Genomic DNA, 15,000 nt, shown 5'->3' with positions numbered 1-15,000 from the left:
CTATAAAAGACAGCCACGATCACGCAAGGATCACATTGTAGAAGAAAAAAAAAACAGGAAGTGTATGCGTGGGCTGGGGGGAGGGGGGTGAGGCTGAGGCTGACACGACGAGGTAAGGTAGGACTCAGACGCAGGCGTAAGGTAAGCCACCAAGGCAGCAGGTTTATTTCCGGCCAACAGGTGTCTCCTCTCAAGCTGAGAGGAGAACAGGGAAGCAAAAAAGTGGAGAACAAAAAGCGCTCCACTAGGGAGGAAAAAACAGGCAAAAGGTACTGGGGACAACGAAAAGCGCTCCGCTAGGGAGGAAAAAGGGCACAAGGCAAAAGGGGTAACAAAAGGCGCTCCACTGGGGAGGAAAAGGCACAAAAACAAGACAAGGCACAAAAACAAGACAAGGCACAAAAACAAGGCAAGACAATAATGTACCGGGAACAAGGACTCGAGGACTGTGGGACGCTTCCATGCACTGACTGTGTGTGACACTTCGGCCACGGAGGGGAGAATGCAGGTGGTTTTTATTGTGGCTTGATTGGTGGCAGGTGGTGGTAATCATGGGCGGGGACCGGTAATTAGCAAGCAGCAGGAAGGGTAAGTGACCTGAGGTGAGAGGGGAATCATTATTTCACAACAAAACAGGAAACATGAACACAAAAATAAAAGCATGGGCCGTCACGCCGGTGGCGGCGTGACAGTACTCCCCCCTCAAGGGCCGGCTCCTGACGGCCCTTCAACATCAAAAAGTCCCAAAAACAAGGGCGGGCGGAAGGGGGCACGGAGGTGGGAACACGGCCCACCCATCCGTCCCAGACAAAAGGCAGTTCAGGAGGGCGTCCTCGACGCCCGACAAGAGAGTCCCAGCGGGGCCAGTCAGGAGGGCGTCCTCGACGCCCGACGAGGAGCAGAGGTGGCGGCGGGGTGTTCGCCGCCAGATGAGGAGCAGGAGGCGGCCGCTGGCCAGGCGCCGCCGGAACTGGTGCAGGCGATGGCGGCCGCTGGCCGGGCGCCGCCGGAACTGGTGCAGGCGATGGCGGCCGCTGGCCGGGCGCCGCCGGAACTGGTGCAGGCGATGGCGGCCGCTGGCCGGGCGCCGCCGGAACTGGTGGTGGAGAAGGCGGCCGCTGGCCGGGCGCCGCCGGAACTGGTGCAAGAGGAGGCGGCCGCTGGCCAGGCGCCGCCGGTCGAGGAACCGGAGGTGGCGGCCACAATCCATGCGTCACCGGACGAGGAACAGGAGGTGGCGGCCGTAATCCATGCGCCGCCTGACGAGGAACAGGAGGTGACGGCCGCAATCCCTGCGCCGCCTGACGAGCAACAGGAGGTAGCGGCCCAGGCGAGGCGGCCAGGGGCTGCGGTGGCAGCGGCCCAGGCGAAGCGGCCAGGGGCTGCGGCGGCAGCGGCACAGGCGAAGCGGCCAGGGGCTGCGGCGGCAGCGGCACAGGCGAAGCGGCCAGGGGCTGCGGCGGCAGCGGCACACGCGAAGCGGCCAGGGGCTGCGGCGGCAGTAGACAAGGTTCCGGAGCGAGAGGCTGCAGCAGACGAGGTTCAGTAGCGAGAGGCTGCAGCAGACGAGGTTCAGGGGCGAGAAGCTGCAGCAGACGAGGTTCAGGGGCGAGAGGCTGCAGCAGACGAGGTTCAGGGGCGAGAGGCTGCAGCAGACGAGGTTCGGGGTTCTGAGGCCAGTCCGACCCATCACTCCAGTCGCCACGGACCAAAGCCAGTAATTCTTTTAGCTCGGCAATGACTCGGGCGTTGGCTTCAAGCCTCTGCCAGGGCTCCAATTTGGACATTCCTGCTGGGTCCATGCTGGCCGAAGTGTACTGACACGACGAGGTAAGGTAGGACTCAGACGCAGGCGTAAGGTAAGCCACCAAGGCAGCAGGTTTATTTCCGGCCAACAGGTGTCTCCTCTCAAGCTGAGAGGAGAACAGGGAAGCAAAAAAGTGGAGAACAAAAAGCGCTCCACTAGGGAGGAAAAAACAGGCAAAAGGTACTGGGGACAACGAAAAGCGCTCCGCTAGGGAGGAAAAAGGGCACAAGGCAAAAGGGGTAACAAAAGGCGCTCCACTGGGGAGGAAAAGGCACAAAAACAAGACAAGGCACAAAAACAAGGCAAGACAATAATGTACCGGGAACAAGGACTCGAGGACTGTGGGACGCTTCCATGCACTGACTGTGTGTGACACTTCGGCCACGGAGGGGAGAATGCAGGTGGTTTTTATTGTGGCTTGATTGGTGGCAGGTGGTGGTAATCATGGGCGGGGACCGGTAATTAGCAAGCAGCAGGAAGGGTAAGTGACCTGAGGTGAGAGGGGAATCATTATTTCACAACAAAACAGGAAACATGAACACAAAAATAAAAGCATGGGCCGTCACGCTGGTGGCGGCGTGACAGAGGCGGCCAGTTCGAGTAACGCGGAGGCCGAAAAACAAAACAGGTAACACTAGATGAGTAATTTTCGGCTGTAAAAGCATCGTCATCAAAGGATGATGGTGACGATCAAGTTTCACGTCGAAGAAACGCGTCGAGCCGCCGTTGAGCGACGCTCCGCCGGCCGCGACAAGCGAGGACGACTACCGGTAGACCGGGAGGACGATCGATCATCACCACAATTACACCGATCACCGATTTGGAGGATGATGAGTATAAGCCTGATTTGGATCCTGACCTTTCAGATGAGCGTGTGCCTTCAGATTGGAGATGAAGCAGAAGGGAGTTACCGAACCCCGCTCCAGAACGAGGAGGTAAGAAGACAAGCTAACTTGCTAAATTCCCCTTCGGAGCTCACACCCCCAATGCCCTCATAAGGCAGTTATATGCATCATTTTGTCCTACCATAGAATAAAGTTGCCAGTAACACTAATAATACATGTACAAGTCGTGCATCTTTTAAATGTAGTGGACAAATATATGGGTGTGCGTGCGTGTGCAGAATCGCTAGGTTGATAGACGGACTTGTGTATTGTTATGTTTTAGTTGTAGTCAAGGTTTTAGAGAGAGGTGGGAGAATGTCAATATGTCGCAAAAAAAAAAAAAAAAAAACAGACCGATTTGTGTTTTGTCATTGTTATTGTTTTAGTTCTAGTCATAGTTTTAGAGAGAGGTGGGAGAATGTCAATATGTAGGAACAAAACAACAACAGATCGACTATGAATGAACCCTGTGGTAATTTTACACACACACACAAACACCCCCCCCCCCACACACACACACACACACACACATATATATATATATATATATATATATATATATATCTCAATTACAGATGCATCCAGCAGCCAGAGAGCTTGGCCTTCCTTTGTTGGTGCAAAGAAAGGTGAATAAAAGTAGCCTACTATACTTCATATTGTAGCAATAAAATATCTAATATTTGCAATTGTTTCTGGTTCTACAATGTACAGGTGGTGCATCTAGAAGTTGTGGGGATGTTTGGAGCTGGCAGCGAAGCAGATGGCAGCCGAAAGACATCCCACATGCACTTGTCAGACACTTATGTACATTGTTCATTCGTTAGTTCAATATTTCTTTATGTTCAATAAACTGTTATTTTTGTTGTCAAAAGCACTTTTTTATGTTGTTTTTGTTGTTTTATAGAAGGAAAACATTATTTAGATGTTTGAGGAGTCACAGAAGAAAAAATAGCAGTGTTAAAGCCAAAGTTGTGCTTGAAATGTCTGTTTTTACAAAAAGCCCTTTTTCTCCCATTTCTTGGTCAAAAATGGGAATTTTCACAAAACCTAGCCATATTCAAACACTGATAACTACAGAACGGAATAAGATAGAAACATCATTTTTTTCTGTCGAAAGAAGAGAGTCTAATCTTTCTTTTGGTATGTCCCATGTTGAAATAGCATTAGAACTCAATATTCTGTGGGCCTTGCAAGATCAGTCAAAATCCAGGAAAACGGCTGGTATCGAGGGGGGTTGCTCCAGTGAAATGGCTGGTAGTCAAAGTTAATGGAACACAATAACATCCACTACATATCACAATCGGTCTGCTTGTGCCCCATCAAATACACCAAAATCATGTTAGACCACCTGTGTAGATCGTGATTCTGCCAAAGATGTCAGATGTGTTGGACGCATGTCGAAAGAGCCACCCTCTGTATGCTGAATGTCCAGCATGGTGCACAGAGATGAACTAAAATCCCAATCAGTCACAACGAGGGTTGCACCGGCGCGAAAATTAAGATGCGCCTGCTTGAGAGCAGCTGTGTCGGCTGCATAAATAGAGCCCCTTGTTTTATCACTGATGTCATTATGAATCATTGTAGTGTCCCTACAGAGTGTACACTGCCCTCCGGTCGGGAACCAGTGGTTTGAAAGTACAGTATAGACAAGGCAGACTGAGTGAGACACACATTGGCGTAGCATGGCGTGGCTCAGGAGTTAAAGCCAGTTGTCCAGTAACCAATTATGAAAATTATTCTTGATATCCCAAAATGAGCTATGAGCTTTAAAGTTTCTGATCAAGGTCACTGTGTGCTACTCAAGGATGATAATGTTCTGTTGAATCTAACCTCCACCATGAATACTTTATCAATAATAAAAATAAAAAAAACTAGTTAACTCATTATTAATCACAAATGTTAGATCTGTTCTAAATGTACAATAAAATGAACATTTTTTTTCACGAAGTTTCATACTCAACATAAAAGTGGAAAAAAATGTTAAACTAATAGAAATATGGATGCGTCATTTAATCATTGATACAGTAATCTCATTTAAAAAAAAATCATAACATTAAGTTACATTAAGTTACACAGTGTAACGATTATCGGACGGTTGTAACTTTTTGCAACCTCAGTTCCAAAGGAACTCCACTCCTGTGTACTGGACATGCCACCCGTGGGTGGTGGTGAGAACAATAACATCCCCCACAAACAGCCACACATGTTCTGACTGACACGTGCACCCCCCCCTTTAACAGTGTAAGCTAGGTAACATTTCAGTTGAGGTATTCAACTGTACGTGTTGCATTGATTGAATTTTGACCTTAGAATCTTGGTAAACATGGGATCCAGATTCAAAACCCTCTCCAAGCTGGTAACTTTCCATTTTGGTCTTACCGGACCCCTGCTGTAGAGCAAGCCGCCCCCCTTTAAAAGCACGCTCCCTGCTTGCTTCTCCCTCTTTTGGCTCCGCTCTCTCTTTTGCTGCTCTGCTCCTTTGGGCCCCTGGCCCTTTTGTTCTGCTCTCCCCGGCTGCTGGACCCCCTCTCCATCGGGCGCGGGTGCCAGACAAAGGGCTAGCCACAGCTAGCGTGACCACCAGCACACGGCTCGCGTGGCCACACACGCCAAACTCACGGAAGCCATCGCTTTTGCGACAAGTGCAGCGAAACACGCTGCTTTTGGTCCCTGCACAGGCTCAAATGGACGGTGCCTTTCCAGGCACCCTGAGGCCTCAACCAGAAAGGGCCTCTTCCCTGCCAGCAGGTTGACCCCGTGAAGCTCAGTTGGCCAGCCGGACGAATTCTGCTCCTCTTCTGAACTGAACCTTCTTCATCCCTTCTTCAAACGGGCTTGGCGAGTCTCCATCCAGGGTCCCGCTTCTCAGACCAACCCCATCTGTAAGTGCAACTTTGCAGGCATGAGCCAGATTGTACAAATTGGTGCAAACTAGGTTGATTGTGGTTGCCATGTTGGTTTGATTTAAGAAATCCATCACCTTGGTTAAGACCGTTTCTCTTTTATTGTTTTGTTTTCCTTTGATTATTTTATTATTTTAGTTCTTGATTTATTTCCTATCATAGTAGTTAGTTTTGCTTCTTTAAGTTCTAAGTAGATTTTCCCACCTAGGTTAGAGAATAAACGTGCACAAAACTCAAAACCTGGTTTTACTGTGTGTGTTTCATCAATTTATAGTGACCTCCAAGCTGAACAAAGATCTCACAAAATTGTCGTAAGGGTACAGCCTTCATTTTAATGACTGATTCAACGAGGTTCTCATTTGTTATCCTGATAAAATTATCAAAAAGAGATGTGGTGCTCCGCAGGCAAGCTCAAAATTTATTTAAATATTAAGTTTGAGTCTCCTTCAAATAATGAGCCAATTGATTATTAATTTAACAATTAACAATTATTGATTTAATAATTAATTGGACCGATTTCCCTTACAACAGTATTACAGTACATTTTATGTACTATAATACTGTGTAATATTGATTTGTGTTGGTCATTTTTCCTTTGTAAGATGTTGGCGACAGCTCACTGCATTTTCTATTCATATTAAGCGCTATCTAATCTTTAACATTAATTTTCTTGTGAAATTCTGCACATTTTTAAAATTGAAAAATACAACTTGACCCCAGTCTCCACAAATATGCACCATTACTTTACTATTATTTATTACTGCTAACTTTTAAGTGAACATGTCTGCTACATTGCAACTGGCTATTAATCGCACATTAAGAAATTTAGTGGTGTTAAAGGAATTTTAAATTCAGACAAAATTAACACACTAATTTGTACAAAAAAAAACAATGCACAAAATAATGCAGCTGTTGAAAGCATGTCACCATTGCTATCTGGAACAATTAAATGAGCAAAAGTAGCCAATGACAGAATCAGACGTTAATCAGTGACAGGCATTATGGATTTCAAATCAACACAATATTTTATTTTATTTTAAACACTCACTGTAGCTAAATGTTACCTACCACAAAAGCTTAGACCAAAAGATGGTCTAAATATATTACATTAGTGATGTGTGAATTGTTAAATAATTGCTGACAGTGATGTTAAGAAGAGTAAGGTGAAGGTTAACCTTAATGTAAATCAGTGGGAGAAAGAATCAACCCAGGCCAACTAAACATTATACAACTTGTATTATTTACTAATTATTGCTTACTTTTGTGTTGTCACTAATGACACCTCCAGTGTAAATCCAGCCAGAGAAATAATATAACTCTCCTTAAAGCATCCATTGCGAGATACACATCACGTTGGCCTTGTGGTTAATATGCCTGATTCATCTCATCTCCACCTACGCAACACACTAATGATGATATGCTTCATTTTCATCAGAACGGCTATTCGTTTATGGTGGCAATAAAGTGGATGGCTGAGTTCAAGAGCCCCCTCTTCTTTGTGTTGAGCACATCCTCCTACATCATCAAGTTTTATACTCTTATACTTATGGACATGCAAGACAAGAGATCATCCACATCGGGACCAGATACTACTCCTTGCTGTATCTAGAATCAGCAGTGAACATGTGAAAGAGCTCAGTTATAAAATTGAACCTGGATTTTTTTTTCCAGAAGCTTTCTGGCTTTTCTTGGCCCCACTCCACACCGTTACTTGTTAAGGATACCACTAAGCCTTGACAAACGCAGCACTGCCCAAAGTGATTCAGCAAAAAAAAAAAAAAAAAAAATCTCTGCTATATTTGACTCAATTCTCTCCTTTCAAATGCACATCATGAATATTTGCAGAAATGTTTTTTCATCTCCTATTTTTTTATAATCCACGTTTTTTTTCTCCCCATTGCTCTTCTGGAGAAGTTAGATCAGGGGATATTTCTAATGATTGTCGACTGTGTATTTCTAAAGCGCAGAGAACACAATTTTCCAAAGGCATTGGTGAATCAGGCCTAATGTCTGTAGACAGCGTGTCTTGCTAATCTTCCTTTGTGAATTACAGGCCTACGCATGCACGCGCACAGACAAACGCTCACACAAAACTGGTCTTTAAAAATAAAAATTTAAAAAGTAATTTCCTATTTTACGATTAACTTTTAACTAGTAATGGACCCTATGCACAAATAGCCGTGACGTGTTTCCTGGAAAATCTCTGAGTGCACCGCCCTTTCCGGTAGTGGCGATTGCCATTTGTTTTCCTTCAGAAAACCTCACCAGTTGTCATGGTTTTGGAGTATATTTTCATCATTTTTTCTTATGAGCGTGGTTGCGTCAAGGTATCGAAGAAAAGGGGAGACGACAGTACATCGAGCAATCACTGCTGTGTGCGCAGATAGACAGGTTTAACTCTGCCTTGATTTTTTCCCTCTTATGCCGACCACCGGAGACAGCTTGTTGTAACTTGTTAACATTCGCAGGGATAACTTGTTCGCACAAGGGCACCGTTTGTTAACAGTAGAACCAGATACTTTAGGCGCTTTTCCACCGTACCGGTTCCACACCGAAGCGGCAATTTTTGACCCCGGATGTTAAGTGTCTCCACGGGGCTTTTTCGGGGCCGAGCTGTTCCGTTGTAGCCGCTGTTTAGAACCCTTTCCACAGCGGTTCTGCAGCGCCGGTCGTCGGGGGACTAGCGGGGCCGTGACGTCACCTGTCGTCTGATTGGCCAACAGCAACGCCGTGGCACACGCCCATTTCCTTGTTTTAAGCCAGAGAGGCAGAGGCGACAAAGTCATAAAAATACAGTATATACAATAAATATAATAATGTTTTACAACAACGCTTAACTATATTTATAATTTAAAAGGTACTTGTGGATCGATTTGTAATGTTTGTGGTTTTAAAAAACATCGCGAGGCTGGTGGTTTGTTCCTATTCACTTGGGAATGAGAGCTCCAGCGGCAGACCTCCATTCACAAATAGCGTCGCGAGCCGGTCGTGAAAAATACATTATATACAATAAATATAATAATGTTTACAACAATGCTGAACTATATTTACAATTTAAAAGGTACTTGTGGATGGATTTGTAATGTTTGTGGTTTTAAAAAAACATTGCGAGGCTGATGGTGTGTTCCTATGAATGAGAGCTTTTCTGGAGTTTTACTTTTCATGTGCCTGTATGTATATTATTCCCATGCTGACATTTTATTGCATTAAAAACATGAAGATATTTATATGAGTCATTGTTCTTGAACCGCTGTCATTCAAATTTGACAGTGGTTTTTAATAGTTTTGTTCCGATACCGTAATTTGGCCCTCGGTACCGATCCCGATACCCAGCTTTGCAGTATCGGCCGATACCGATACCATACCGATATTTAGGTTAGGTTAGGTTACTTAGGTTTTTTTTTGTTTTTTTTTTTGTTTTTTTCCTCAACATGAAAAATCTGTCCTGCCATTGGTTCAGAGCATTCAAGGGCCAATAGGCAGACACGGCGCTCCGCATACGCTTATCACGCACTGCGCGTAGGGCACCAACTGCCTAAGGGGGCACCAAAAAACAAATCAAGCCCGTAAAAATAATCATATTAGTAATTATAATATCAGTGTCTAATATTTAAAATAAAAGCTTGTAAAGCATGTTAATAAATACAAAAAATAACGTAGCATTATTTACTCGACGAGCGGTATCGCCGGTCTACTTGGTGCCCCCCCTGCCCTAGTAGTTTGTTCCTATTAGGAAAGGGGGAGGGCTGCGGGGTGCACTTTTGCTCCAACGGAGCAAACTTCAAGGGAAAGGGGGAGGGGGGCGGGGTGCACTTTTGCTCCAACGGAGCAAACTACTAGGGAAAGGGGGAGGGGGGTGGGGTGCACTTTTGCTCCAACGGAGCAAACTACTAGGGAAAGGGGGAGGGGGGCGGGGTGCACTTTTGCTCCAACGGAGCAAACTACTAGGGAAAGGGGGAGGGGGGCGGGGTGCACTTTTGCTCCAACGAAGCAAACTACTAGGGAAAGGGGGAGGGGGGTGGGGTGCACTTTTGCTCCAACGAAGCAAACTACTAGGGAAAGGGGGAGGGGGCAGGGTGCACTTTTGCTCCAACGAAGCAAACTACTAGGGAAAGGGGGAGAGGGGTGGGGTGCACTTTATGCTTCGATCGCAAATTTGGCAGAAGTTTATTCTTGGATATCTGGACATGTCATTAAAAAGGCATCAAGAATTGGGGGTGGAAAAGAGGAAAAGAAAAAACAATGAGATGATGCTCGCGCGTCACTTGCAGGTATGACAATTTGTTTATTTTGTAGCAGCTACGTTTACATGACCACAGTTAGCAAAAAAACAAAACAAAAAAAAACTCCAAACCGCCGCAGTGGAATGGTTGTGACCAGCACGTTCATTATACGGTATGTTGAATGGAATGTGACGAGACAATATTGTTTCATATGGAACGGCCAAGAGCGGCATGTACTGGTAAAAGTGTAATTTGAAAATAATAATAATAATCATCTTAAGGCTAAGTAGATTTCCTCATTTCATATTCATAGTTTTAACATTATGTCCAGAATTTTTACATAGTGCCCTATCAGTCCTTCTCTAAAAAGGTAGATTATTAAAATTTTCATTTACCTGTGTTTTAAATATAGGCCTGCACAATACCATAATCCTAATCAATTTAGAAAATGTTTGTACTATGGTTGGTTCAAAACCATATTTCATTGTAGAATCCCTGAATATTGTCTTGTATTTCTGAATACAGAATCAATGCTTCAATATGTTCAAGGAGCATTTCATACCCTAACATAAATGCGGAAATTGCACAAAACACCACAAAACATTTATGCTTAGGGCACCAAAATGGCTAGCGCCTGCCAATAGGCTATCTTAGATCTGCATGCAGTGATCATGTCACATATCAGTGAATGTCGTGCACGAGCAAGACACAAGATGCTGCATCCAAAATCCTATATTAGCGTTGGAATTAATGGTATTGGCATGTTACTTGTGAGTACTCACCGATACCGATACCACTGTTTTAATGCCGTATCGGAACAACACTAGTTTTTAACAACACTTGACTGTGGTGTGTCAAATTCACAATACATTTATTTTCATTTTACAGGGACTTTAAGGTTAAAAGTGATCACATGACTGTGTAGATTTATAATGTTGAAAATGTAAACTAAAATGTAAACTAATCATGAGTAGTGGGGTCCTGAGTTGAATACTAAAATACCATGCAATGTATGTTGAATATGTGCCAAGTCAGTGCAGTTGATGTCATGTGACTCAATACAAATGAATGAAGACAAGAAGAGTTTTGTGTGCGTGTTGATCCTTATCTTGTTACTATTGCCTACCTTTTTGGGTACAACATAAACACATATATTTATTCAAAAATATAAAACTATAGTTGTCCTATTTACTGAGAAAACATGCTAACGTGGCCTATCAATGCACATGAATATTCCTTGTAGAACTCTGTGAAAATACAATAAGCAAAAATAATGCAAGCAGATTACCCAATCAACAAAGATATATACAGTAATTAGTCAGATTATATCAGAGGATATGAGAAGGGAGGGCTAAGCGATATTACACAGCTGCTTTTTCCCCTGGAAGTCTATATTTAAACATGCCATGATTAATTCATCATGAGTTCCATCTTCTAAAGTTGCTGAGCTGATACAGTAGCAAGGACCTCAGAAAGTAAAATGTCAAGGCCTTAAAGTGACCTTAAAGATGGGATATTCCCCAAGGGAAAAAACAGACAAATGTTTGGTTCGTCTCACTGGCATGTGTTAACAGTGCAGACACAACTAACACTACTCTTGATCTTTCAGATATAACATTTCCTGTCAGAGTGAATGTAAACAATTAGGACTCTCGTTATGTGATCCCTATGATTGACTGGCAGTCTATAAAGGACAGAACTCACTTCTCTCACTATATCAGCCAGGACCTGTCAAGGATAAGTGGTATGGATAATAGTTTAATGGCTGAATGATAAAAAGTTCAGCCTTTAATCCCCTCAGCAGTGTAAATCATGTCCTTATGCATCTCCCTGCGATCTATCATGCTCTGTTTACAACTTGCACAATAGAGCAGTTTTCAGGAAAAAAAAAAAAAAAGAGTGTCTAAAAGTAATATAACAGTACATTCTCCAATATATTTACATATGTGGCAAATGCACAAATGTTTAGCAAATAAGCACAATTTATTACCAGAGAGTCTGGTAATTAATGGAGTCTATGATCTTTCAGAGCCAGCAATTCCAAATGAATCCTGAAGAATATTCGCAAGCAACGATTGGGTAAGATACACCACTTTGTGAACAACCCTGTGAGCAAATAATGTTGCAACAGCATCAAGCAAGAATGAGAAAAAAAAAATCACACCTACACAGCTTCAACAATTTCCAATTTCAAATTGCTTACTGTTGACAAAAGGAAAGGTAATAGAACACAGTGGTAAAAATGCCCCTGTCTGTCAGAGCTTTTTTGGAACGTGTTGCAGGCATCAATTTGAAAATTAATGAATATTTGCCCAAACAATCAGAATGAAGTTCATCACATCAAATAACTTGTCTTTGAAGTGTTTTCAACTGAATATGCAGAAGGTTGGAAAGGATTTGCAAATCATTATATTGTGTTTATTTATGTTTTACACAGTGTTCCAAGCTCACTGGATTTGGGGTTGGCGGTTAATTCAGAAATTAATGAACATCAAGGTGAGTTGTTGGCTACTCTCTACCAGCTCAGGGCAATTAATTACTCACTAAATGAGGAAAACTCCTTTGCTTGACACACAGAAATCATGAAGCAGCGCATGACTAATGAAAACACAATCACAGCCATTTTAGCTTGTACTTAAATTAACTATCATAAAATGTCATGAATAACACACTTTTTTTCTATATAAAGTGATCCAAAATTGTCCCGTCGTATTATACACGTAGTCATAAAAAAACTAAACAAAATAAGTCATAACAAAAAAAAAAAACATTTTATAGATGTTTACTGGTACCTAAACCTTGTAGAAAATGGTGTAGTTTGATTTTTACATGATATTTAATGTCTAATGTTACAAATTTAGGAAATAGAGAGTAAAGTACCTCGTTTGAAAAAATTCCTCTTGTGTTCACAGTGGACAATCTATCAGCAGCAACAATTACCCCTAAGCAAGCAAGATGGCTAAAGATGCCAGATTACTTTTCAAAGGCAGATAAATTTACAAAAATAACTGCACACTTAGATGCTGTCAGCCAGACACAGTTGCTGTTTTTTGTTTTTTTGTTTTTTTTTCTTTAACAAACCAGGCTAAATGTGCTCTTTCAGATGGCAAAATGACTACTGTGATTCTGTTGTCATTTCCAAAATATATGGGGAGAGAGTTGTCTATAATCTCACTTATATTTGTATAGAGGAAAATAGTGTGTTGCTGATCTTAAAATATGAAAATTTTGACATTAGTATTCTCTTTATCCTACACCTTTGAGGCTGTATCAGTCTCAAGCATGTCCATACAGTATTCTTTCATTTTGTATGCAATATTGTGAAAGATCCTTCCCGTGTTCTTCTGTTCTATTTATTCATTGGCGGCGTCCCCCCCATTCCTAAATTGTAGCCGCCGCTCCTTCAAATTTCCAATGAAAGCAGTTGGAGGCTGGAGAGGAGTGCAGCAATGCTGCACTAAACCAGATAGATGGTGAAAAAGGCCATCAGACAGCCGGGTTTGACACTGCGACCAATTTACCACAAATGCAGCCAACTTTACAATGTTTGCTGTTCATGACGAGTCACACTAGCCATGCATGTGCTGTTAAGGCCAACTTCAGAATTACCGTAATTGCCAGACTATAAGACGGAACTTTTTTCACACGCTTTCAACCCTGCGGCTTACACAATGATGCGGCTTATATAATGATGCGGCTAATATATGGTATGTATTTTTTCTGACGGCCGGCAGGGGCGCTCGAGCAGAAAAGGTAAGAGTGAGACAGGTGGAATATATGTTTCGAGGAAGACGCAACTTTAATGTAACTTTGCGCTTTGTGCATGAATAAAATTATTCAGACCCTCATCATGGAAAATACAAGACGTCTCAGTCTCAGTGACTGTTACCGGTATGTTATTTTTAACCAGCCCTGTTAGTTACTACCGTATTGCTGCTGTGTTACTGCCGCGTCACAGGCACTGTTTGGAAAGAAAAGCTAAGGTATATTATTAAACCTTTGAAAACGCTTTTTGTGTACCATCTTTCTTTGTAAATATCTCGTGTTTCAATGTGGGCACATGCGGCTTATAGTCAGGTGCGGCTTATGTATGTACAGAATGCCTTTTCCTTTAGAAATGTACTGGGTGCGGCTTATAATCAGGTGCGGCTTATAGTCCAGCAATTACGGTAAAAGGGCTACCAAATAATATATGGACGTCAATGCCATAGCATTGGTAGGCTTTTATTTTGAAATGGACACGTGCGTGGTGGCATGGCGTTTAACTTGACTTGTTGTTACGATCCATGGTATTTCGTGGCCGTTAATTTTTTTTTCCCCGTTTAGGGGGTCCTCGATGACCAAAAAGAACACAATTCATATTCAAATGAAAATTAAGAATGCCAAGAAACCGCTATTTAATTACGCAGTCATTGTATGATATGGCACAAGTCTTCGGCGTTAGCAGTTTGTAGCTAATGGGAATGTAAGCATTCATGAGGTCTCTTGTGAGACGCGAGGTGCATTCAAATGTAGTCGAGCATTCCATATGCACACAGAAAGAAGTCCATCAATGCATTAAATGTTAAAAATTGCAAATATGTAAACAATGTGGGTTTCCTATCAATCTGTAAAAGCTGACATATATCAATAGGCATAATGGGGTTAAATCACTTTGCTATTTTACCTAATTACAATCAATGGTAACATGTGCTTACAATAACACATCTAATAAGTAGGCTTCCCTCCTCCATTCTAGTGGTTGGTATGTCAATGAATCAAAAATAAAGAATAAACCTGCATTTCTTATATTTCTTATAACAATTTTAACAACAGCTTTATTTCCATCAGTCATCTGCGCTTCAATGACAATATGCAAGTGCTTTTACTCAACCAGCAGCTCGTTAACTGTACGTTAAAGCTAAAGCCAATCAATGTCAGGGTGTTTACTTTCTAGACCTGAATTCTCCACCTCCGTCATACAACAGACTACCGCATATATGATGATATCAATGTGATTCTATATTTAAGACCACCTCGAGCTAAATCCCCAAAAGACTTTAAAAAAAAACAACAACAAAAAACAAAACAAAAAAAAACACATTGGTGTTCTCATCCATCTGTCTGCTATTTTTCTTCATTGGCCAGGAGTTTATTATGTCCCATCATCCACAAACCAACCTGCAAAGCTGTTTTTACAGATT

General features: G+C 42.7%; 1 protein-coding gene across 2 annotated transcripts in view; it reads right to left on the bottom strand.

Moving 5' to 3' along the window:
- dpp10 (dipeptidyl peptidase like 10) overlaps positions 1–15,000 on the bottom strand; it is a 258,273-nt gene that overhangs the window by 60,503 nt on the left and 182,770 nt on the right. The gene's annotated exons all lie outside the window — the stretch shown is intronic.

Source organism: Festucalex cinctus, chromosome 11, assembly GCF_051991245.1.
Source record: "Festucalex cinctus isolate MCC-2025b chromosome 11, RoL_Fcin_1.0, whole genome shotgun sequence".
Lineage (NCBI taxonomy): Eukaryota > Metazoa > Chordata > Actinopteri > Syngnathiformes > Syngnathidae > Festucalex > Festucalex cinctus.
The sequence above is the reverse complement of the archived record's forward strand: the minus strand, read 5'-3'. Positions and strand labels throughout refer to the sequence as shown.